Source organism: Pongo pygmaeus, chromosome 5 (genome assembly GCF_028885625.2).
Source record: "Pongo pygmaeus isolate AG05252 chromosome 5, NHGRI_mPonPyg2-v2.0_pri, whole genome shotgun sequence".
NCBI lineage: Eukaryota > Metazoa > Chordata > Mammalia > Primates > Hominidae > Pongo > Pongo pygmaeus.
Window position 1 is genome coordinate 122,453,323 of NC_072378.2, and position 27,859 is coordinate 122,481,181.

General features: G+C 36.1%; 1 long non-coding RNA gene across 2 annotated transcripts in view; it reads right to left on the bottom strand.

Moving 5' to 3' along the window:
* Nucleotides 1-27,859, bottom strand: part of LOC134739660 (uncharacterized) — an 89,450-nt gene that overhangs the window by 52,568 nt on the left and 9,023 nt on the right. For both annotated transcript variants that reach the window (XR_010126531.1, XR_010126532.1), the window contains exon 2: nt 21,673-21,791. This is a non-coding gene — a long non-coding RNA (uncharacterized LOC134739660). The remainder of the gene's footprint in view (nt 1-21,672; nt 21,792-27,859) is intronic.

The window sequence follows — 27,859 nt, forward strand, 5'->3', positions numbered from 1 at the left end:
AAGATAATATAATGTTTCTTAACCAAAAAGGGACACAAGGGCCCATATCTTTCACTAGAATTTAAGTTTCTGATTCATTTGGCCTCTACAGCTTCTTCAATTCTCATATATAGTCCTAAAGCTTTTTTACATTGTTTATCTAGACTTCCTAACAACATATATCTGGAGATTTCAAATGATAGAAGGCCAAATAATCCTGACCTTTTGGAGAGTAAAGGATACCTGGGTTTAAAAAATAATAATAATAAATAAAATAAAATAAATCATGCATGGCTTAATGTTCTTATCTGTCTCAAGGAAAGAAATGGAGATGAGCCAGTTTATAAAAACTTCTTTGCTTCTATTAAGTCCAAATAAGGACCACAGAGGTAAAGGCAGGCAAAGTAATGAAGCACTTTTCTCTCTCTAATTTACAAGACACATCCAACTATTTGAAAGTTTTCTCTTAATAGTTTAAGAATTACTAAAAAAAAAAAAGTCATGCCTTCATACTTATGTTGAAAAGTCAGCAATTCTAAATCATGAGAAATTTAAACAGAACTTTCAAACAAAAAGAGTCCTTAGAGACCCAATCAAACACTTTCAAATGAATAAATTGAGGTTCAGAAAGCTAAAGACTTATCAAGATCACACAAATAGTGGCAGATATCAGATTCAAACACAGATCTCTAAAATCCTAGCAATGTCCATTCTCACCAAGTTTCCTACTGTACAAAATGTCTCTTAACTTTAGAATATTTTTCTTACTAAAGACAGTACAAATATATAGTGAGGAAATAATTCCAAATGAAACTCTTTGCTACTGACCACAGGTTTTATAAATATTGCTTAGATGAAAATACCCAGCAAAAATAAGATATATAATTCTATTACAATCACAGCTACCTAGCTGTAAGTTAAATGTTTTCAATAAATTTAAATCTTGTTTCTTAATATTAAACAGACATTTTCAAAATTGACTAAACTTAAAATTAGGTGGGTCAGCCTTCTGCTTCTTTGCCTGCCCCTGTTCTTTTGAAATATAAATTATAAAAATCTCATTACCTGAATCAAAACTCAAATGTTGTCTAGTGTTAACTATCACTACATAAACATAGTGTTCGTGCATTACACAGTATGTATCGGTTTTTCAAGTCAACAATTTTCCATTGGTAGGTCTGTTTCCATTCTATTATTCTGGGGCTTGTACTAAAAAAACACACATGCATTTTAGACAAATTATTTTTCCCCACAATAATTTCACAGTTTTGCCTGGTTACTGCTTTGGGACCACAGGATTAAATCCTAATGTTTATAGTCCTTTCATTTTAATTTTATTTCTCCGGACTGCCCATAATCCCTTCTAATCATTTCAGCTATGGCAATTTTACCAACTGTGATAATGCCTGCTCAAACGTTCAGACTTTATGTGTGCAGCAATGTTAGTTCATTGGCTTGGCACACTTCTGTCATGTCATTAAGCCTGTGCTTTCTCAATGGCCTTTTAGTTTTGCAGTCATTAACTGAAAGCATTACTTCTAGCTGGAATGATGGTTCTTTACAAACATCAACAAAATGTGCCTCCATTTGCCTTTGCCTTACAACCTGATATCTAAGAGACGGCATATCCATGGTTCCATACAATTAAATAGTATTTATTATAAAGATGTAAGTTTTTAAGTACCACAAACCAAGTCCTATCAAATAAAGTGAAAGTATGTATATTTCTAAATCCAAAACCATGTAAAAGCTCCTCTTGAAGAAAACTATTCAGCCAAGAAGCTCAACAAAATCTCTAAGAATCAATTTGAGAAATAAAAGTCAAAACATCAAATTATCAGCAGAAAAACTCCTGAAGCTGAAGCATTTAAGCTTCATGTTTTAAGAAAGATTTTGAGACATTCAACATAGTAATAGCAGCTGCTGTTAAATATTGTCTTGTAAGTTCAAAAAACATACTTCATGAGCTACCAGACTCTACTGTTTTATTATGCAGGATGCCTAATGAACTGGTATTCTTGTCACTACAGAGAAATTATAGAATAATTCTTAGAAAATGTGCAGGACTGCCTGAAAATGAATGGCTGGTGTTTTCCAGATTGTTATTCTCTCACCCTTCATATAAGACTCAAAGTCGCAGTTTCTGTGACTGATACTCGTGTCATTTTCAAATGCCAGTGTGACCCACTGCATCTGATATCTTTCCTGGTAATAGAATTTTGGAACCCTAGCTCAAGGAACACTAGGAAGATACAGATGAGACTACAAGGCTGAAGTCCTTAGGGATACACCCTTGGCAGGATGCTCATAGTTCAAACACGTGAAAGAAAGACCATTCCAGAGAGTTACACAGATTCAAATATTTCTGAAAGGCTCCTGGTCAAATTGTGGGGAGTTAAACATTGTCAAGGTGATGATAATCACAATAATTCAAATCTGTAAAATATTCTTAAATACATTCATCAATAACATGGCAATGAAATAAAATGTTTCCAGTATTTAATAGAAATCATCTCTCTCCAACTGAAGAAATATACTCATATAATACTAAATGATTAATAATAACTATGCAGTGGTTTATTTTACTCTGTCTCGACGCTTTTGAATTTATAAAAGAACATTTCAGAATCAAAATGATTTTTAATGATTGAGCAGTTAATCAAGCTTTAACAAAGCTTGATGCCATTTAGATGACAAAAATCCAGAAGCTCTTCTGAACCAATTAGAAGATATAAACCCTTGATCCTCTCTAATGAGGCATTTATAAGTCTTGAACTCCTTCAGCTTTCTAAACTTAAAAGCTACAGTGATCCCTCAGAGTTCATTCATATAATTGATGCAACATTTTCCATTTCACCTTTAAAATGCTGAGAAAAGTCCTTGGCATTAAAAAGTTAATGTCAGTGTAAATTAACAGGAAACTTTGTGAAAGAACCCAAAACAGTTCTCCAACTCACAGAAGATTAGCCCATGAAGCTTCAGAATGTTTTGATAATTAATCTTTCTATAGTGTACCTTTTTGATTATTTAACTTTAAAAACCCAGGTTCATTTCTAGACCACATTCACTTAACTATAGATTCTTCATTCTCAGATTTTACAAAGCGATTCAAGTTTCATTTAATTTTTTAATGATTGTAGCATGTGTAATCATTTGTAATCCATCCCATGCCTGAATAATAATGACCACTGGAAATGAATCAAAGGCTGAGCTACCACTGTTCTGTTTTCATCATGACTGATCAACTTAACAGTCTGCTCATTTTCACCCTGAAATAAGCAATATGAAATCAGAAAGTCATGTAAAGGATTACACATTTGTTTTGAATTCTTTAATCAGAAGATGCTATAATTTCATAATAAAAAATATGAATGCTTCATTTTAAGAGATTTAGCAATAACTACATGTGGGGTTTGTTATGAGAAGATTTCCAATTTTTTCTCTGTATACATTTGTTTGGAAGAAGACAAAACATTAGATCATCTGCGAAGATAAGTAATGGAAAATGTCCTGTTCTCAGGCTTATAATATGAAGCCCTTGATAAATCTTGAATGCTTAAGATCATGTTAAAATGTTATACTTAGACTTTGAATCATTTAGATTAAAAATTTTGGGGAGTTGACCCTTCATACACTTTTTCTCTTCTTTCTCCCTTATGAAAATCATTGTTATCATGAAAAACTAACCGAGATTTACTTTAAATAAAATAAAGTCATACTTGTAATATTCTCAGATACATGACTTAGACAAAGAAAAATCACTACTTTAAACTGAGTTTCCAGACTTTTAAAGGTCACAAAACTCTATTACGTACCTCATTTTTGCAATTTTCAACCTAGAAAATTAAAGTATTTATACCCATTGTGTCTAAATTAATTAAAAATAATTTGACATTTCAAAATGAGTAAGAGCAAATTCCAAACGTTCTCACCACAAAAAAGATAAGTATTTGGGTTTATAAATCTGTTTATTAGCTTTAATTATTCCACATTGTATTCATAAGTCATAAACCTCACTTTGTACCCCATAAATATATACTGAACAAATATCTACCAGTGACTTTTTACTGACGTTGAGTAGAAAGGACACTAAGGTAAAATTCAGTGGGAGAAATCAAAAGAGCAACAGATTTGACTATGAAAAAGACAAATTTCAGTGCTTAAGGAATAGTAAAAAAAAAAGTAAGGTAAATCAACTCTTTGAAAAGATTCAAATTTGTCTTCAAACACAGAACAAATTCATCATTTTTCTAAGAACTGACAATTTCACCTATTTCATGTCACCAAACTTGCTCTCTGGTTGCTAGGAAATAGAGTTACACTTCCCCATTTATGATTCCCAGCTTTTTCTGCTGATAGAGAATGTACAAATCAAAATAGTAATTTCTAGATATGACTCAATAGATACTAACAAAATGAATAAAAATTTTTTTGTAAAAATTCAATTTGAAAGAGTCCCCATGATGCCAAACAATAAAGAGAAAAGAGAAATTTGGTCAGTTTTTAATGTTTACTAAATTACATTCTATCTATTACTTTGAAAATATCTACTAAGGACATAGATTTTCAGATTTAGTCTATATACTGGCATCAAATTTTAGCAAATATTTAAGAATTATTGAATTGTAGAAAAATTAATGATTGTTTGGATTTATAATTATTCATTTATTCAACTACTAGAAAATTTTCTGTGAATATATGATGTTCAATTATTAAGAAATACTCTTTCTAGAAGAGACTGTTCTTTCCCCATAGTGTGTTCTTGGCATCTTTGTTGAAAATCAATTAACCATAAAGCATAGCTTTATTTCTGGATTCTCTTTTCTGTTCCATTGGTCTATGTGTCTGTTTTATGCCAATACAATACTGCTTTGATTACTATAGCTTTGTAGTATGTTTTAAAATTAGGTAGTATGGTACCTTCAGTTTATTTTTTTTCTTCAAAAGTTATTTTTTATTCAGATTTCTTGTGGTTCCATATAAATTTTAAGGTTTTTTTTTTTCCTACTTCTGTAAAAAATGTCCTTGGAATTTTGATAGAGATTTTGTTGCATCTGTAGATCATTTTGGGTAGCATGAACATTTTAACAATATTAATTTTTCCAGTGCATGAAAATGGGATATCTTCCCATTATTTGCATCTTCTTCAATTTCCTTCATCAATGTCTCATAGTTTGGCATATAAATATTTCACTTCCTTGGTTAAATGTTCTAAGTATTTTTTGTAGGTATTCTTAATGGGATTGTTTTCTCAATTTCTTTTTTGCATAGTTTATTCTTAGTGTGTAGAAACATTACTAACTTTTGTTGTTGATTTTGCACCTTGCAATATTCCTGAATTCATTAATTAGGTCTAATAGTTTTTGGTAGAGTTGGAAATTCTGGATATCCATATGCAGAAGAATGAAATTCAACCCCTATCTTGCACCACATACAAAAATCAACTCAAAATAGATTATAGACTTAAACACAAGACCTGAAACTATAAAACTACCAGAAGAAAACATAGGGGAAAATCTCCATGCTCCATCACGTTGGTCTGGGCATAGATTTTTTTTTTAATTTGACTCAAAAATCACAAGCAACACAAGAAAAATAGCCAAATAGGATTATTTCAAAATAAAAAGCAAAGCAACCAAGAATCTGAAGAGACAACTTACAAAATGGAAGAAAATATTTGCAAACCATACATCTGACAAGGAGTTAATATTCAAAATACTAAACAACTCAATTTAAAAAAAGTAAACAAATTTAAAAAATGGGAAAAGGACCTAAATAGATATTTTTCAAAAGAAGACATACAAATGGTAGATAAAAAAAAATGTTCAACATCACTAATCATCAGGGAAATGCACATTAAAACTGTAATGAATTATCTTCTCGCATCTATTAGAATGACTATTATAAAAAAGAGAGAGAGAGAGATAGTAAGCACTGAGGCAGATGTGGACAAAAGGAAACCCTTGCACATCATTGATGAGAATATGAATTAGTACAGCCATTATGGAAAACAGTATGGTAATTCCTCAGAAAATTAAAAACAGTTCTAACATATGATCCAAATTCAAAGGAAATGAAATCAATATGTTGAAGAGATGTCTGTAATTCTATGTTCATCAACACTTTATTCACAGTAGCCAAGGTATGGAATTAACCTAAATATCTTTCAACGGATGAACGGCTAAAGAAAATGTGCTTTATACACAAACGAACACACACACACACACACACACACACACACACACACAGTGGGATATTCGGCATTAAAAACAAAGGAAATCTTGTCCTTTGCAACATAGGTGAACCTGAAAAAACAGCATGTTAAGTGAAATAAGTTGTGCACAAAGAGACAAATATAAATATAGAGTCTAAAAAAGCAGAACTCATAGAAGCAGACAATAAATGTGATTTCTAAGGGATAGGAATAGAGGTCATGGTGACTATAGTTAATAACAATGTATTGTATACTTGAAAATTGTTGAGAGTAGATTTTAAACTATTTTCACCACAAAAAAGAATGCATACGTAAGGTAATGCATATGTTAATAAGCTTGGTTTTGCCAATCCACCATGTATACATATATCAAAACATCATGTTGTACACCAAAAAATATATACAATTTTTATTTGTTAATTAAAAAATAAATTAAAACAAAAATGTTAATAACAAAAAAGAATTACTTTTCCTAACTTTCAATCACAGAACTTTGATCTGAAGCTAAGAAATCCCATAGGCAATTTCCAGAGCAGCATGCCATGTTATTCCACATGATAATTTCATATGGAGAACAAACAGCAGGATTTCAGCTCTTCAAAAATATGATTCATTTTTATTCAGGAAAACAAAATTAATCTGTTTAATAAGAAAGTAAAGAAAAATGAGCCCCAAACACAAAGAATTTATTTTTAAAACCATTCTGTATCAGCAGAAGTTTTGTTCCTACATATTTTTTATTTGATGCCAGCATGTTCTTTTTGCAGTTACCACCCCTTTCTGTTAGAATTCTTATTTTTGGATGAGTGATCAATTGCTTCATGTTGATTTTCCCCAGCAAGCTATAGGTTCACCCCAGCTGCAAAAATGTTCTCAACTCTAAGCAAAAGCTCCATAGGCAAAGTCAGCATATGATCTTTCAAATGCAAACAGTGTGACTCTGTAGGAGTCTAACTCAGGAATTTGAGAAAAGGACTTTGTGAGAGTGGTAAGTTTGTGGCATTTATTACTGTTTTTAAATCTGACCCAAAAAAGTTACTAAAACTCCCATAAAATTACTGTATTTAACTCTCAGATAAGACTTTTGACATATGAAGTTTAATTTACCAAAATTTCTCATAGACTAAATACATATCATTAGCCATACTACAAAAGAAATGTCAAAAGCTTGGAGCAAGTTGTTCCAGGGCACCCTATGTTAGTGCCAAGTTGGACACACAACTTCTAGGCTTCTAATCCAAAGTTGATAGTACTGGGAGTATCCCTATAGTCAAACATTGATAACACACAGACTTTTCCTGATAGATTGAATTTATTTCCTGTTATCTCAAAAAGCACTGGAAATTGATGTGTTGGAATTTGAACAAAATGCAAATGTAAGAAACAGTTCTACAGATGTTGCATAATTATCATTTTGTCAAAGAAGTCTGATGAAAATAAAACCAAATTTATTTCCTTTATCTTCATCAAATTTTGCAAAGACTTAACCAGCTGCTCTCTAAACTACAAGAACCTGACAAATTTGAGTGGAAGTGGATCCTGCACCCTGAACATGATTCAAAAGGACTCTAAACTAAGACAACACCGGCATCAGGATTTTATTGCCTTCTATTTATAATGATCATGCTGCAAAGTAAGTGATTTTACCTCCCCCTCACAAATGTTTCTTTTCATTTGCTCTCAATTTATTTTATTAAATTATCATGAAACTATATCCTGTATTGCAAAATGAAATTTCATTACACAATGGGTTTACATGCAGTGGCAGAGACTTTTATCTACACATCCCCTTTCTCTCTTCCTTCCTGTAAGGAACACTTTTCTCCTTTTAAAGAGGTAGCTACTCAACGAGAGACCACATTTCCCAGCATTTCTTGCAGCTGTGTGTGATTAGGTGACTGGTTTCTTTCTAATGGTATTTTAACTGGAATTATATGTGCAATTTCAGCCTCCCCTCTTTAAAAGAGAAAATCACTTGCCCTCTCCTTCTCTGTCCCACATCTCACAGTCTAGAAAATAAACTTAGTGTTGTACCAGTGTCCACCAGACAATCTAGGACAAATTTAAGGAATAGCAGAGCAACAATGCAGAAAGAATATGGGCTCCTGATTGACTCAGCAGCCTCCTCCAGGTTTCTTACATCTATTTTGCTTGAACCACTGTGTTTTGGGTTACCTTTCTGGCCACCTCTTGCCTGTATCCAAAAAGTGCAGACATTTATTTAAATTGGAACTCCCTGTACCTCATTCCTACCACTTTCATATGTATTGAAACATTGCTGGCAGTGACAGTTTTCCCAGATATGTAGCAAAGGCCATTAAGAGATCAGTGTTTTTCCTCTTTTTGAACAAACAAAAGCTATTTTGTGGTAAATGACTTGGGCCTAAACAACCCTGGAGTATCCAGGCTGCTACCCTTTAGCTCCATGACATTTGTTTTTCATCATTGCATTATACTATCAACATTATTTGAAGTTTCTCTTCACTGTGTTCTTGCACTGAATTTTATTCTACCTTTTTTATTACCACCACAGAACGCATATTCCTGTGTCTCCTTACTATCCATTCTTTGCATGTGTTTGACCAAGGGCAATCAGGCAATAGAAAGTATTATTTCACTAATATTCACCAAGCTTCCTGATATTTGACAGGTCCTCCCAAACGGTCCTATTGAAATAATGCTGGATATACTACAACTACATTAGCAATGTTTCTGGAAGTATTAGCCCAAGGTACCATAGCTCCAATATGCACACATTTCTATCACTGATTTACGGTTTTTGACAATGTTCTATAATCTGGATTATTGCAAAGATGTCACTCTTCTCTTTTGTTCTTTAATTCATTTTTTCAAAGACAAAGATTAAAGTTTCAATGAAATAAGTACAATTGCATCAAAAATGTCTCACATAATATCTGTGACTTCCAATCTTACAGCTAAGGGAAAAAAATAACTTTTACCTTTGGTCTCACAAATCAGAGAGAAAATAACCTTAAAGATGATCTTCTCCTGGAGTTTTAAAACTGCGTTCTGGCACCCTACAACTCAAGAAGTAGCTTGAGTACACCTGCAGTGGGATGGGGAGAGGAAGCTGAGTGGGAAGGACCAGAGTCTCCCCTCCCTGCTTGAAAGGGAAAAGTTTTCTTTTATCTTTATTATATTAGGGTTTAGTTTGAGAATTTCTTTGTAAAAGGGATCTCTTCATAACTGTTTGGAAAGCACTGAGCTAGTCCAAACCAGATGAGGAAATTAAAAGCTCAAGAGAGTAAGATTTATCTAAGGTTGGAGCGATGACTGGTGGCAAAGCTAAGATGGGATGCTGGTCTTTCACATCTGGTCCAGAATTTTTACACCCAAGCTATAGAGATTGTTTAATAAAGTGTGGGCACCCAACCACACATAGAGTTAAAATGACATAGGTACTCTAGTGCTCATGTGACTATAGGAACTTCAGCATCAACTTCAAATATATCTATAATTTCCATTTAGCTTATATTTCAGAATAGTGATAAATGCTTTAATATCCTGTGCTGTGCCCAGCAACTGAAATGCTAGTATTAATTTTTTCATTTTATAAAAAGTAATTTTTTATTAAAAAATAAAATTATGGGCCTGGCATGGTGGCTCATGCCTGTAATATCAGCACTTTGGGAGGCCGAGGCAGGCGGATCACAAGGTCAGGAGATCAAGACCATCCTGGCTAACACAGTGAAACCCTGTCTTTACTAAAAACACAAAAATTAGCCAGGTGTGGTGGCGGGCGCCTGTAGTCCCAGCTAGTAGGAGGATGAGGCAGGAGAATGGCGTGAACCCAGGAGGCAGAGCTTGCAGTGAGCCTAGATCGCGCCACTGCACTCTAGCCTGGGCGACAGAGCAAGACTCTGTCACATAAATAAATAAATAAATAAATACATAAATACATAAAATTATGATGTGGCAGGGAGCACAAGACTGCAAATTAGAAAACATGATTTTAAATACCACTCTGCAACCAAAGAAATAGCTTATGCTTTTTTTTTTCCCACCACCTCAACTTGATAGGCCTCAAGTTTCTTAGCTTTTAATGAAGTTAGTCTATATGATTTACAAGGTTTTCTCCAGATCTAAAAATCTATGATTCTGTCTTTCAGGTAAATTATGTTTATTCCACATCAAAGAATAAAATGTATAACTATTCAAGGTATATTTCTGTGTACAATTTATGCATGCATTAGGATATGCCTACTAATCAATAGAATCTTCAAACTTTTATTTTATGATCCTACTTTGTATTTTTCTGATTTTTAAAATTAAACTTATTTACATACAGTAAATGTACCCTTTTTAGTGTACAGTTCTGTGAGTTTTGACAAATATATACAGTTGCATAGTCACCACCACAAAATCAAGATATATAACAATTTCGTTCTCTCAAAAGTTTTCCCCATGGTCTGTTATAGTCAATCCCATCTCTAATCCCTGGCAATTGCTGCTCTGTTTTCTGTCATTTTAGTTTCATCTTTGCTTTTTTTTTTAATCTAGAGATTTTTACTTTCTTACTTTTGTCTATAATTCTGAAAGTTAAATAATATGCACCGCCTACCTTCATGGTTGCTGTATATAAGTTATCTTATTTAATTTTACCATCTTTATAATGCTGGCAAGTCCGCACCTATTTTATAAATGAGGAAACTGAGACTCATTAACAAGAAGTAATTTTCTACGGTCAAACAATTCGTAAGCAATGGAGCCCAACTCCCCTGTGACCACAGCACCACAACACTGGCTCTGGTTCAGACTGCCTCCAAATTTCTTCTACATGAGAGCAATAGAAACTTCTTTTTGTTTGAGCCTCTGTTATTTGGAGTTTTTTGCTTTATAAAGCCAAATATATCCTCAGTTCTTTTGAGTTTCCTTTTTGGAATACCCACTTCTCAGGACACATACTACGTATCTCATAGCAAGCTTATCAAAGTCAGGGAAGGATCATCGTTTAATTCACAGTGGTACATTTCTGGAGCCCTGATTGTGCCCACAGGTCAAGGCGCATCCTCTTTATTTTATTTTAGATTCAGGGAGTACATGTGCAGGTTTGTTTTACGAGTATATTGCATAATGCTGGGGTTTGGACTTCTGTTAAACTCACTACCCAAATAGTGAACATGGTACCTACAAATTCATTTTTTTAAAATCTTTATGTCTCAGGACCTGATCTATATTTCAGTTAGTTTCAAACCCAGAGGAGGACAGGGATATTTATTGGTGTCCCTAAATTCCAACAGTTATTTCTATTTCAAATTTACCATATGATTGCCCATTCTCCAATTCATCTTGTTCTACCATAATTTTTAAAACCTGTTTAAAGGCCAGGCATGGTGGCTCATGCCTGTAATCCCAACACTAGAAGGCCAAGGCAGGATGATTGCTTGAGCCCAGGAGTTCCAGACCTAACTGGGCAAGATAGCAAGACAGACCCTCTCTCTACAAAAAAATTTAAAAATTAGCTGGGTGTGGTGATGGTTGTGCCTGTAGTCCCAGCTACACCAGAGAATCACTTCAGCCCAGTAGTTTGAGATCACAGTGAGCTATGATCGCACCACCAACACACTCTAGCCTAGTTAACAGAGAGAAACTCCGTGTATTAGTCCATCTCATACTGCTATAAAGAAATACCTGAGACTAGGTGACTTACAGAAAAAGAAGTTTTAATTGGCTCACGATTCTGCAGGCTCTATGAGAAGCCCAGTGGCTTCTGTTTCTGCGGAGGCCTCAGGAAGCTTCCAATTATGGCAGAAGGCAAAGGGGGAGTGAGATGTCTCACATGGCAGGAGCAGCAGCAAGAGAGGGGGCGGGAGTGCTATACACTTTTAAACAATCAGATCTCATGAGAACTCACTATTGTGATGACAGCACCAAGGGGGGTGGCGTTAAACCATGAAAAGCCACCCCCATGATCCAATCACCTCCCACCAGATCCCGCACCCAACACTGGGGATTACAATCCAGCATGAGACTCGAGTGGGAACACAGATCCAAACCATATCACTCTGTCTCTAATAATAATAATAAGTAAGTAAATAAATAAATATAAAAACTATTTGGTCTTGATTTTAGCATGCATGTTAAAAGTCCATTTTATGCCATACTCAAATTCACCAAAGTATTTTTACTTTAGAAGCCAACCATGGTCACACAAATAGGACAATCTATTTCACACCCACAGATGCCAGATCTACAGGCCAAGGTTCCCTTCCCTTTAGTCTTCTCAGACCACCATTTATAGCGTAACATACCTTAAGATTTGAAAATCTTAAGGCTATTGACATAAGAAAACTGGTGTCTAGTATAGGAAAGAAGGCTACAATGGCCTATAAATTTTTTTTAAATATACTTATGTGGGAAGAACTAAAGTCTGCACTTTAAAATATTGTGCCTTTCATGTGTGCTTGTTTGTTAAACAATTTGATGAAAGTTAATATTTACTTCACATGGCAATCTGCACACATTTTTATATAAGATATAGGAAGCATACAATTAAAACATGAAACTATTACATGAACAGTATGCAAGCAAGCTACTTGAATGAATGTTTTTTAAAAATAAAGGAAATTTCATCCATGTCCCTGCAAAGGACATGAACTCATCCTTTTTTATGGCTGCATAGTATTCCATGGTGTCTATGTGCCACATTTTCTTAATCTAGTCTATTACTAATGGACATTTGGGTTGGTTCCAAGTCTTTGCTATTGTGAATAGTGCTGCAATAAACATACGTGTGCATGTGTCTTTATAGTAGCATGATTTATAATCCTTTGGGTATATACCTAGTAACAGGATGGCTGGGTCAAATGGTATTTCCACTTCTAGATCCTCGTGGGGTGGGGGCAGGCAGAAGGATAGCATTAGGAGAAATACCTAATGTAAATGATGAGTTAATGGGTGCAGCAACCAACATGGCACATGTATACATATGCAACAAACCTGCACGTTGTGCACATGTACCCTAAAACTTAAAAGTATAATAAAAAAAAGAAAAATAAATAAATAAAGGAAATTGTTAATATTTTAGTATCGGAACTACTAGCTTAAGGAAAAATACTGTTATCTGGTATTATGAAGCAAATAACATTACTTTTCTTGGAGAAATAGGAAGTCATAGCATGTGTATTCCTCAGGAAGAAATTTTTCTATATTCTCCATATAGGAAGAATTGTGCTCTTAGTGACTAGTGGCTTTGATTTTAGTTTATGGACTTTCTGACTCTTGGATTGATTACGTTTCCCTCTTTTTTTTGACTGCGAAAGCTTAGGGATATATTTATATACTTCTTCTACCAAGTGGATATAAATTCAGGACCTAAATTTTATGTTCTTTCATCATTCCAGTGGCCATCTTTTCCCCTTAAATTTACCTTCTTTTTGCTGCTTTTAAATTATTTTAAATCATTAGTACTCTTAAATGTAGATATTCCTTTACTATTTCTTAAATCATTTTGGAACAACACAAATTCTAATTTAATTAGCTAGTAAATTATGCTAACATTGGAATTTTTAGCTATCCACTTAAGACATGAAAGTAATATAGGTATTAGTATAGACTGTGAAAGATAATTATATTTTCCTCTTTCTGAAGTCAATAATCAAAAGATGTTAAAGTTACTCAGCTTTATTATTTTAAAAGTGTTTATGGAGGTCTTGGCTGTCAGACATATAAATTCAATTTAACTCAGAGAAATAAAAACATGTGAAAGTAAATAATCCTAATGGTTCAAAAAATCAGAAATTTGATATTAATGCACTACTGACTCCAAGTTCAGACTAACATATTCATTCTTCAACAATGGAATGAAAGTTAAAGTTAATCAGCTTTATTATTTTTAAAGTGTAGTTATATTTAAGTATAACCATACCAATGTATTTTGGTTGGTTCAATTTCTTATTACAAATGAACTCAAATTAAGAGAAAAATACATCTGCTATAATATTTATGTGGATATATGAATCACTTATAATAATATTTAAAATAGAATAAAATAACAAATCAAAAATGCTTAATACTGGGATAGTTTTCACTGACAGTACAGAATTAAAAAAGAAGAGAAAACATCTCTTCTTTTTAGAACATTTTGCCTTTGTTAGGTCCCTAAGCAATTTTACTCCAAAGTTATTTTACATAAAAATTTTCAATATCATTAGATAGTTTAACTGAATTAGTTCTACTTTATACCCTAGATCTATTATTACATGTTAATTGTTTTAAGTGCCTCCTCTCATTACCAAAGGTGTCCTAGTTTGAATGATGAGTTAAATGGTTTTCCTGAATATGATAGATTTCCGTAGTTTTCAAGAATGGTAGCTAGCATAAGGACATTACTCCAAGAATGGGCAAATTAAAGATACAATAAAAGAGGGGAGGTCACTCTCTGAATACTATGGCTAAACATTTTCATAAATTGTCATATAAATGATATAGGCTTAGAGCCTACTCAGGAACTTCTAGTGAAAGTGCATGAAAATAATTCTAGTAGGTTAAAATGTATTAACTCCCTATTTCTATGTGTCTCAGGAACTATACTAAACACTTTATTTGAATTATCTCACTTATTATTCAAAGCAGCCTTGTAGGTATTATTACTACTGCCTTCAATTTACAGATGACAAAACTGAAGCTTACAGATTATAAGCAATTTACTCAAAGTTACACAGTTAGAAAGCCATAGAAGCAGAGTCCAAACTTAAAATTGATACTTGGGCTGGAGCTCTCTATGACTTGCCATACTGATAGCCCATGAATCCATAAAATATCCTCTTGGGTGGTCTTATACCATCAGGAAGTCCCTGCTTCACCTCTTCCCAATAACCCCACCACAACACCCATCATTAATCTCAGAAATTCTTTCCTTAGAGATCCATTCCTTCTGGCTTTGTTTAGCTAATGTGTAGTAGAAATTTTGTGGTTGACATTCCATTGCTTATTCTTCCCCTTACCTTTTAAATAGTTCCGTATTTAAACTTTCAGATTCATGTATATATCATGAAGCTGACTCCACCTTCACGTCTAAGAGGGGAGCATATGACCTGAGATCAGCTAATTCAGTGCATTCCTTTCCTTTGCCCATAAGGCTTGGCCCATAGCTGGGCAAGTGATAAAACCTGAAAGCCTCAATATTTACAGTCAGAATATTGGCACATAGACTCTTTTACATGCTAGACATGAACAAGAACATATAGAATCTTGGGAGCTACCAGCATCCATTCGGCGATCTTAAAGATAAAGGTAACACCACTAATACAGACCCAGGAGAAATTGGGTCCTAGGTGGCATTTGATAACCCACTGGATCAATCTTCACTTGTCTTTGGCTTTTTATTTATGTGAGTGTATTGCTTAAGCCAGTTTAAGATAGGTTTTGTATTACTGGCAACTGAAATCAGCTGAATTAATCTATAAGGGATAACAATGGGAAATTGGCACTATGATATGGACAAGTCTCTTGGAGTGATATGCGGGCCGGGCGCAGTGGCTCACGCCTGTAATCTCAGCACTTTGGGAGGCCGAGATGGGCAGATCACAAGGTCAGGAGATCAAAACCATCTTGGCTAACACGGTGAAACTCCGTCCCTACAAAAAAAAAAACAAAAAAATTTAGCCGGCCGTGGTGGCGGGCACCTGTAGTCCCAGCTACTCGGGAGGCTGAGGTAGGAGAATGGCGTGAACCCGGGAGGCGGGGTTTGCAGTGAACCGAGATTGCGCCACTGCACTCCAGCCTGGGCGACTGAGCAAGACTCCATTAAAAAAAAAAAAAAAGGGCCGGGCGCGGTGTCTCACGCCTGTAATCCCCGCACTTTAGGAGGCCCAGGCGGGCGGATCACAAGGTCAGGAGATCAAGACCATTCTGGCTAACACAGTGAAACCCCCGTCTCTATTAAAAAATACAAAAAATTAGCCAGGCGTGGTGGCGGGCACCTGTAGTCCCAGCTACTCAGGAGGCTGAGGCAGGAGAATGGCGTGAACCCAGGAGGCGGAGCTTCCAGTGAGCAGAGATCGCGCCACGGCACTCCAGCCTGGCCAAGAGTGCGAGACTCCATCTCAAAAAAAAAAAAAAAGAAAAGAAAAGAAAGAGTGATATGTGGAGAGGTGTATAGCACATTCCAATTTTGCCAAGGGCTGGAAAAAATGCAATATTTTGTAGATCACTGACTCTTTCAGTGTAGTCCATTGCCTATAAAATTATTTTTAAAGCTAAGTTTTTATATTTCATTTTAGCTTGCAAAGGCCATTTCCATCTTACATCATTCTAGCCTCATAACAATTCTATAAGATTGGTATTATTATTATTACTGCTTTATAGATTTTTTAAGCTCAGGTGATTTTCCAAAGATTATAAATCTATAAAATGACTAAGAACAAGGATTTGAAATGAAGTCTTTTTTATTTCTGCTACCCCAAGCAGAACTGGATTTCACCTACAAATAAAATTGAATGATGGGCCTTAGTTCTCTAAGGTAGCTGGAAACCATGGCAAATGCCATCAGTGTATTCATACTTTGCCTGGGAATATGATACAAAAATGATGCTTTTAAGAGAAATACGTGCTTAACTATTTGCATCCTACCTTTAACACCTAGTGATACCCCTAAATTATTTTCTTGAATCACCTAAGTTAACTATATCTGGTTTTCTTCATAGTAATACTGGTTATCAGAGGATGCTCCACGCCTAGAAAAGGCTCTTTGATCAGCCGTGTTATTTTCCAGTCCCTACCATTAAATGGAAACAGCTCAAACTTCCAAATAGTAATAATATTAATAGCAATTTAAAAATAATAGCACTTAAATGCTCATCAACAATGCAGTGATTAGGTATCATTACTATGATTGTTATATAGATGAGGAGACCAAGGCTTAGAGAGATTAAATGACTTTCCCAAGGTCACACATTTACTAAGTGACAGAACAAGGATGTTATCCCAGATACGTCAGATTCCAAAGATCCTGCCTTTACTAGATATGCTACAACACTCCTGCCTTTGTGATTTTTGCCCAACTGACATTTTGTTAGAACTTCGTCCTACAAGTGTTGGCATGCTGTTCTCCCAACGCCCAGCTCCAACACCCTCATTATGAGATTGACTTTAGTTTTTAACGTTCTTATTCTTTTCTGCCAAACAAAAATTAACATTTTTTCTCATGACCTACACTGAAATTTGTAACATCAGATGACAATAGTCAGATAAATTAATCATTGCTAATGGGTTGATATTTCAGGTGTAACATCTTCTCAGAGAACCATAATATTTTTACAATGTAAAGAGATATTACAACACACTGACACATTAATCATATGATCATTATTACAGGGCACTATTAAATACTACAAACTAAACATATGTCAGTGGGGCTGAAGGCATGGGAGTCAGAAAAAGGGGAGCATTTTGGGTCAACTACATTCTAACATTTATAAAAACTACTGCATGAGCCTCTCAGTCTACCTCTGTGTACACTAAATCTAGCTAGTGCCTGTCCATCACTAATTATATGTACGAGAATTTCTCAAGTAGAATAATAGGGATAAAAATCCTTCTGCATATTCACCCCAAAAGTATAAAGAATAGAAATAGGTTTGCGTTGGTCCAACTAAAGAGCTCAACGGTCTGTTGTCAGCTCATTAAACCACATATCTGCAGAAGATGAACAACTATGGGATGCTTTACAGGTTTGCTGACTTTGTGAGAAAGTAAGCAGAGGCAAATGAAGAAAGTCTATAAGAATAAACACTTGGAATTAACGGTCCATAAAACCTCAAGTTCTCTGCTGTAGAATAATATTGCAAATCACTTTCCTGATTTAACCTGGTTTGCAAAAATTGTATTCAGACCATCACATTTTCAGTGTTCTGTCCTCGTATCTCGAAAACATTTTGATCCCTCAGAGGCAATCTCTAAACTTCTGTCATTGCTTTTCAAATCACTAACCCAAGAGGATATACCTTGTAGCTATAGGAAAACAGATCCCCAGGCAAATGAAAGGAAAGCAAAAATTATTTCATTTATTTTAATATCATCCCTCAGTCATTCTTGGCCTGTAGCCTGATTTTCACTGGCTTTTTAATGAGATTTGTATCTCTGCCCATTTGTGCAAGAACTTATTTTCAAGAGAATGCTATTACCCATACCCATTTTTCTGCAAGTCATTCCTACAGCAACAGGTAAAGCATCAACAAAAAGGGAAGTTGTCAAATCCCTTCAGTAGAGTAGTCAGGTTCCATCAATCAAAAGGTTGATGTCCAAATCATATTTGTAGCAAAAGAGTAACAGAAAGTCTAATTTTACACATTGCAACAGGCATGCTGTTCAGAAACTCTTCACATTGTTCTGGGTAGTTTGGTAGTTTTCTGGGTTAAAAAATATCTTTCAAAAAACCACAATGAAGTGCCTGCCTTCTCACACAGTCTACTGGATTGGGATTTAAGATCCAACTGAGGACTTACCTATCTTATAAGGCTTATTTAATTCTTATGGTACCAAGCTGGTCCAGAGGCTAGCATCTCTTCCCAAAAGTTGAGAAAAAGTAGTTTTTAGCAGGCATCAAATCATCTTATTGGCCACTCTATCTCGTTCAAAATCATGTCCTGCTGTTAATTCGATAATGTCTATAAGATTGTTTAGGCTCATTTGGAGTCACCTTAAATAAGTATAGTTGTGAGAAAAGCTGTTGAATTATTTGCCTACTTGCCCTAAGGGGCTCAGAGACCTGCTCCCTAAGAAACATCTTTGTCTTTGATATCCAGCAATGCCCTTGATTTTTAAGTTCTTTCCCAGACCATGGCCAAAGAGACTGATTTTGAGTATAATAGATATCAAAACTACCACCAAGTTGTGTCAATTCTGCCTCCTGTTTCTCTTATCCCTCTATTTCTCTCCATCATCACTGATACAATCCTACTCCAAGCCAGCAGGATTTCTCACCCATATCCCTGGAATGTCATCCTAACTGACTCTCTCTCTTCTAATTTTATCCACTTTTCCCTCTGCAACTGAAGGTTTTAAAGACCTGGTAACGATGTCACATCTTCTACCCATAATACATTTCCTTAACTTCTTATTTTCCTTAGGATAAGGTAAAAAAAAAAAAAAAAAAAATTTAACATGGACTATAAAACATAAGAGGATCAGTTTCTAATCTTTCTACTCTCCACACTCACATGTACTCTCTTGCCTATAGAATGTTGAAATACTAATCTCAACCTATTTTCAGTTATCCCACCTACCCCATCTTCCATTGGACACTTTATTGACTCATTCATCCTCCAGTCTCAGTTTTAACTCTATCTCCGCAGGGAGTTTGTCCATGACCACTGGTCCATGCCATAGCCTTGTGATTCACTCTCACTGCAACCTGCACTTCACCATTCATGATACTCTTAAGAACTGAAATGATTAATTTTCTATGTTTCCTGCTACACCACAAGTTCTGTGACATCAGAGACTGTGTCTGTACTATGTTTGGCAGCATGTATATCCAGTGCTTAGCACATAAAGGAATCCCAATAAATATTTGTTGAGTGGATTAATGAAGATGATAGGACTCTTTGATTTCTGCTTTGATAGCAGAAGTTTCCAAGAAAAATTTGCCAAATTCTAAAATGAGCGTCCACCCATTTGTCACTATCTTCACAAATAGACTCTAATTTCTATTGAATTTGCAGATTTTGATGTCCGTTTTAAGCACAAGTGGAATGCACAATTGAACATTTTGAACACAATTATGTGCTCTTCTTAGAAAAAGAAATGCATCTAAATACATGTGAATATTTATCTATATACTAATATACCTTCACTTATATGATGGGTGCTCCATGCTTATTGCTTAGGGAAAATAGAGGGAAAAAGTAAATCTGTGTGTCTATGTGTGACTGTACATGTAAATAATTATTATAAAATAGCTACATGTTAAAGATATATGTGTTACCGTTCCTGACTTATCTTATTTCTTTGGAGTAATTCTCAACCTACTTTTATAAAGTAGTAGATTCAACCTACTTTTATAAAGTAGTAGATTCAACCTACTTTTATAAAGTAGTAGATTCAACCTACTTTATTATTAGTTCAAGAGCAGAAATGAGCCTAATCCTTCAGAATGAAGCCATCACATGATTGGACTACAAGTCTGGGGATGTGGAGACAGGAATAAAGGTAAGAGCTGACAGACTGCAATGTAACAGAGATGAAAAAGCAGGCAGGCATTATGGAGTCATACAATCCTGAGTCCTAATTCTGTCTTTGTCATTAATGTTGTGATCTTAAATAGGCTACCTAAAGTATTTGAGCCTCAGTTTTCTTACTTGTAAAATAGAGGTAAGCTAATCCTACCAAAGTTTCAGGGTTATTGAAGAATTAACTAACAGAACATATTGAATGTGCTTGTGTATTGCCTAGCATATAAAGGTCCTATTTTAAAAATATAGGAAATGTAAATGAGATATAAAATGAAGCACGTTATGGATTAACCTATTGCTTTTCCCCTCAACCTATTAAAAATAACTCTAAGGTAGACCACTTTTTTTTCTTCCTTTCTTATATTACCACATATAAAATATTTATGTTTTCATCATTGACAGTTTCTCCTGCCAATCCCATCGCTTTATACACACACCATTTATTTTCCTATTTTTATTTTTTTTACTTATTATCATTTAACATATATATATGTGTGTTTTCTTTTTCTTGTTTATTTTTTAAGAGACAGGGTCTCCTTCTGTTGCTCAGTCTGGAGTGCAGTGGTGGCACAATCATAGCTCACTGTAACCTCAAACTCCTGGGCTCAGTCAATCCTCCTACCTCAGCCTCCCCAGTAGTGAGGACTACAGGCATGTACTACCATCCCTGGATAATTAAAAAAAAAAAAAGTTTTTATTATATGATGTCTTATTATATCTTGACCAGCAAGGTTGAAATTGAACTTCTAGCCTCAAGTGTTCCTTCTGCCTTAGCATCATAAAGCTCTGGGATTACAGACATGAACCACCATGCCCAGCCATATTTTCTTATTGTTGTATCCTCCCTCTGGAATATCAACTCCATGAAAGCAGAAATCTTTGTTTGAATTTGACCACTGTGATAGCCCCAGTGTCAGGCTTGTAGTAGGCTCATCATTCTTTTTTGTAGCTAAAGTAGATAATTTTTTAAATAAATCACAGACAGACTTTACAAATGGATAGATTTTGAATATTTTAACATTTCAGCTGGCCAAAATATTTTTTCTATTCAAATACTACTGTGCATGAAAATATACCATTAAATCAAGTTCCTACTAAGGGTTTCTCTCTTAAAATACAGACTGTTAGGTCAGGTGCAGCAGCTCATGCCTGTAATCCCAGCTCTTGGAGAGCCCAAGGCAGGTGGATCACTTGATGCCAGGAATTTAAGACCAGCCTGGGCAACATGGCAAGATTCCATCTCTCCAAAAAATACAAAAATTAGCCAGGCGTGGTGGCACATACCTATAGTCCCAGATAATCAGGTGGCTTAGATGGGAGGATCACTTTGAGCCCAGGAGGTCGATGCTGCAGTGAGCCATGTTCCTGCCACTGCACTACAGCCAGGGCGATAGAGCAAGGTCCTGTCTCAAAAAAAAAAAAAAAATGCAGACTCTTTAGGGAAAGTTACGGAGTTAACTAACTCATAACAAGGTGTTAAAGACTAGATCTTTTCCATTTGGCAAGACAATCTAAGTAATAATAGAAAGTGCTTTCAGTGAAGGAAAAACTGTAAAAAAGATGGTAGAGAGAAAGATGGAAAAAAATGTCACCTACTTCAAAATTTGCCTGGCACCCTCTCTGTGTAAAATTCCAGATGGGCAGTTAGGAAAAGACACTAAAAATCTGGACCATCACTTGTCTTCTCAATAGCAGACTTTATTGTGACTTCACAATTAATTTAAATAATGTGAGACTACTTAAAGCCATTTCTAAAAGAAGTACAGGTATAGAGAAGTGACCAATTATTCTGGTTTATGTTCAGTTAGAGAGGGTTATCCAAATTACTATAGGGAATGGACTTTTCAACTGCATATTTGGGCATAACTCACCCCTTTTTTTAGCTACCAGGAACATAACTTTACAAGGCTTCACAGGAATTTATGGGTTTTTCCATACTCAATGATTTTTAATAATATTTTTAAGTATTTTTGAGAATCAGGAACTGAATGCCTAAAATATTAACTTCTATCAAACAATATTCAAGACAGGCTCTTTGATTTGATTTTTCCCTGTACCTTGACAGTTTACAAAAACATCAAAACATCTGTTTTGTTTACAAGAACAAAATTAGCAGAAAATGTGCACTCTGAGGAAAATGACATAAGATTGCTCCAGCACCAACTTCAGCTGAATGCTTCTTAATGTAATAATTTTTTATCTACCTGGAGGATTTGGGCAATATACTAATATTCAGAATTTACTTGGATCTAGGAATATCATGATCACCAAATGACTTTATCCAAATACAATGGCTATTAATCTTAATTATTATAGAGTAATCTTAATGATGTTACTAAAATAACTATCAAGAACCCATGCTATTATAACTAATTTTTTAATTACATATTTTACATATATATGTAGAAAAGTGTACACTTTGGAATACAGAAAACTTATTTTAAGCCCTATATACAGCCTACTGGCATCGTCAAGTTAATCGACCTCTTTAAGTTTCAGTTTCCTTGTAAAACTGGTCTACTAACAACTATTTTATAAAACTATTGTCAGCAAGACAGAGTTTAAAAAAATACCGGGAAGGTCTAGCACATAATAGTGCACAATAAATAACAGTGAAGAAAAAAATAGCTGTTAGGCCTAGGTCAAAGATTATATCCTTTTCTATCTCTTTCAAGATAAACAGACCATAAAATAGTACTGAGAGGTACAGCGTGCTGGCAGTCCTCACAGCCCTCCTCGCTCTTGGCGCCTCCTCTGCCTGGGCTCCCATTTTGGCGGCACTTGAGGAGCCCTTCAGCACACCGCTGCACTGTGGGAGCCCCTTTGTCGGCTGGCCAAGGCCGGAGCCCGCTCCCTCAGCTTGCAGGGAGGTGTGGAGGGAGAGGCGCGAGCGGGAACTAGGGCTCTGCGCTGCGCTTGCGGGCCAGCTGGAGTTCCGGGTGGGCGTGGCCTCGGCGGGCCCCGCACTCGGAGCAGCCAACCAGCCCTGCCGGCCCGGGCAATGAGGGGCTTAGCACCCGGGCCAGCGGCTGCGGAGGGTGTACTGGGTCCCCCAGCAGTGCCGGCCCACTGGCACTGCGCTCGATTTCTCGCCAGGCCTTAGCTGCCTCCCCATGGCGCAGGGCTCGGGACCTGCAGCCCGCCATGCCTGAGCCTACCCCCGCTCCGTGGGCTCTTGTGCGGCCCCAGCCTCCCCGACGAGCGCCGCCCCCTGCTCCATGGCGCCCAGTCCCATTGACCACCCAAGGGCTGAGGAGTGCAGGCACACGGCACAAGACTGGCAGGCAGCTCCACCTGCAGCCCCGGTAGGGAATCCACTGGGTGAAGCCAGCTGGGCTCCTGAGTCTGGTGGGGACGTGGAGAACCTTTATGTCTAGCTCAGGGATTGTAAATACACCAATGGGCACTCTGTATCTAGCTCAAGGTTTGTAAACACACCAATCAGCACCCTGTGTCTAGCTCAGGGTTTCTGAATGACACTCTATCTAGCTACTCTGGTGGGGCCTTGGAGAACCTTTGTGTGGACACCCTGTATGTAGCTAATCTGGTGGAGAGGTGGAGAACCTTTTTGTGGACACCCTGTATGTAGCTAATCTGGTGGGGAGGTGGAGAACCTTTGTGTCTAGCTCAGGGATTGTAAAGGCACCAAGCAGTACCCTGTCAAAACAGACCACTGGGCTCTACCAATCAGCAAAATGTGGGTGGGGCCAGATAAGAGAATAAAAGTAGGCTGCCCGAGCCAGCAGTGGCAACCCTCTCGGGTCCCCTTCCACACTGTGGAGGTTTTGTTCTTTCTCTCTTTGCAATAAATCTTGCTACCGCTCACTCTTTGGGCCCACACTGCCTTTATGAGCTGTAACACTCACCGCGAAGGTCTGCAGCTTCACTCCTGAAGCCAGTGAGACCACAAGCCCACTGGGAGGAACGAAGAAATTCCAGACGTGCCACTTTAAGAGCTGTAACACTCACCGCGAGGGTCTGCGGCTTCATTCTTGAAGTCAGTGAGACCAAGAACCCACCAATTCCAGACACAGTACTACAAGTCTGGATATGGCCAGCATGATAGTGGGATATATTGACTCACAATCTTGAGATCTAGCTCAGTGTCCCCATGAGGATTTGTATAAAGTCATTTTATGTCAGTATAAAATTGGCCTATATTACTTTGGTGCCCATTCATTTTAAGTGATGGACAAGAAAATAATATGTTTATTTCTGCTCCAAATGTCATACTCCAACATGGAAGAGTGATTCAGTGAAGATCAGGAGATCCACAGTAATGCTGAGCTATATTTATACCTTTTCTTTCCTTTTTTTTTTTTTTTTTTTTTGAGACGAGTGTTGCTCTGTCACCCAGGCTGGAGTGCAGTGGCACAATCTCGGCTCACTGCAAGCTCCACATCCCGGGCTCATGCCATTTTCCTGCCTCAGCCTCCCGAATAGCTGGGACTACAGGCGCCCGCCACCATGCCCCGCTAATTTTTTGTATTTAGACCTTTTCTCTAAGAAACTAAAGGCACTTTACCTTATGCCTTGGGATAAGGTTCTGCTGATTATCTGAACAAATAATCTTAAAACAATATTACATCCCGTGTTCCTTGAAGGGTAAGCTGGACTTACCAACTTGTTTTTAAAAAATTGAATATGAAAAGAAGAGTAAGTAATTTTTCCGTGGAGAAACCTGAAAAACACGACCTCAGTCGTGTGATGAGTTTCAATATCAGTAATGTTAAGGAAAAAAACAGCAAGCCCAACATAGTCACTCATGCTAAGGTTTCATGTCGTCAAACCAAAATCTGAATTGTTTAATTGAGATAGCTGACCTGCAAAATCAGGAGACATTTGACATTCTGAGACTATGGAGCAAGATGATAGCCAAATGCCATCAAGCCAACAAGATTTTATTTACACCCTTATATGAAAAGTAATCTTAAAACAACCAGACCACTATTTGTTCATTGTTCCTGCTTTTCCCTGCCTTTTTTTCTGCCTATAAAACTCATTCTGTCTAGCTCATCAGAGATCCTTCTTATTTTATAGACTAGATGCTGCCCAGTTCATGGATCACTAGTAAAAGTCAATTAGATGTTTGAAACTAAATTCGTTGAAATTTTATTATTTAACAATAATGATATCATATTAATAACATGTACCGCTTCATATAATGTGATAAGGTTGGTATTTACCTCTGTGGTATTCTCAGAGGCAAAACTCATGACCCCAGTATATTCATGACAAAACAATAGGCAAACCCAAATTGAGGAACATTCTGCAAAATCCCTGAACAATATCCATTAAAACTGTAAAGATCATGAAAAATAAAGATTTCGCAGACCATAGGAGACTAAGGAGACATAACTAAGCACAATTTATAGCCCAAGACTGAATTTTGGAACAGAAAAAAAGATCTTTGTGGGAAAACTAGTTAAATCTGAATAAAATCTAAACTTTAGTTCACAGAGTTTAGTAATGTACCAATGTTGGTTTGTTAGTTGTGACAAATTTACCATGGTTATATAAAAAAGTAACCATAATAGAAACTGGATAATGAATATATGGGGACTCTCTGTATTATCTTTGCAACTTTTTTGTAAATAAAAGTTATTCCAAAGTAAAAAGTTTAACAAAAAAACTTTAAAAATAAAAAAAAATTATAGATAAATAAGCAGAATAAAATGTAGCTAGTTACAATCTCACTTATCTTTACTTTAATGAAAATAAAATGACTTTGAATATATAAAGTATACATTTGTCTATTGTATCATCGACATTATGAATCAATAGTTTGGCTATTGTGTTTCTTTTAGAAAAGGAAGAATGTTTGCTTTACCACTGGTTTTTTAGGGAGTAGTCAACAAATATTTAGTTAATAAGTGAAAAGTTGAATGAGTGAGTATTCTTCATGAATGCTCAAAACAATGTTCTGTCCTGATCTTTGGAAATTCCATCCACTTGATCAGATTCTTAGTAACATTTATATTATTACCAAGTAAGTATTTGAAATTATATTCTGCTATTCTAAAAAAAATGCACTATGTAGAATCTGCTCTACCTCATTATTATTATTAATGTTTTTCTCATTTATTTATTTATTTTAGAGATGAGATCTTCCTCTATTGCTTAGGCTGGAGGGCAGTGCCGTGGTGTGATCATAGCTCACCACAGCATCAAACTCCTAGGCTCAAGCACCTCAGAGCCACCATGCCTGGCTAATTTTAAAATGGTTTTTGTAGAGATGAGGTCTTGCTGTGTTGCCCAGGCTGATCTCAAACTCCTTGTCTCAAGTGATCCATCATCTTTAGCCTCCCAAAGCACTGGGATTACAGGTGTAAGCCACTTACTCCCAACCCTTTCCCTCCTGATTATTAAAATAAAGTCTATGCCATAGCCATAACATTGATATGAGGATATCTCTGTTTCGGTGTCTTCACTTGGTATTTATGTGACGTCATTAACAGTCATTTTTATATTTTGTTAGAAAATCTTGCACTTCTGTAGTTTCCAAGAGCTCTCCTCAGTTAGCTGTAAAAAGTTTGCCAATTAGTAAAGATAAATGCTAGAGACATACAAGCAAGACTAGGAACAATGACAAAAGTAGCAGGTTCAAGCAAATGACTGTGGCAGTTTAGGACAAGTCACTGCAGACAGAAGAAGCCACTTAATGGAAACGTGAATAACAAATACATAAATATAAATGGAAATAATTAGGAAGCTCTGTGGCCAAATGGTGAGGTAACCACATGGAATGGAGCAGAACCTAGCAACAAACCTATACAGAAAGAGAGTTTTTTGTTGTTCTTTTTTTTTCAGAGACTGAGACACTGGATTGGTGCCTGAAACTGGTACACACAGTGGGAGGAACGGATGAGAGCAAGCATGGACAACCATATCCCTTGCCAAGCAAACATCAGAGCTAGAAAGGCTGGTGAGGTTGGGTTGGATAGAAGCAACTTCTGAAGTGCTATGTAGAAATTATACCTTTGCTTGTGTTCACAGTGCTTCTAGAATGGTGCTTCCTAATTAACCCCACTTAACTTAAAGTGGTTCTTAACCATATAATTTTCAAGGTTTCTATGAACTACCTGAAACATATATAAAAATATAGGCAGATATGTTCATATTAGTTTTTATTATCTGGAGTCAAAGCTTCTCATTAGGCTGTGGGACTCAAAGACAGGTTGGGTGGAAGAGAATGAGTGGAAGCAAGAGGAAGAGCAGGAATACAAGAAATAACATTCATGGAGTGCAACCTGCACAAAAGAATAGTGTCAGGAGTCTTATCTGAATTAGCAACTCAAATCCTCACAGTTGCATGAGCTAAGTACTGTTATTATCCTCATTTTACAATCAAGCAAAAAAAAGTGTGCAGCTTGCCCAAATTCACACTGCTCATGGTCAGGACTATCAACTGTAAAGCCCAAACAAATGTCCACAGTGTTATACTGTCCTCTTGGAAACCAAAAACTATCAA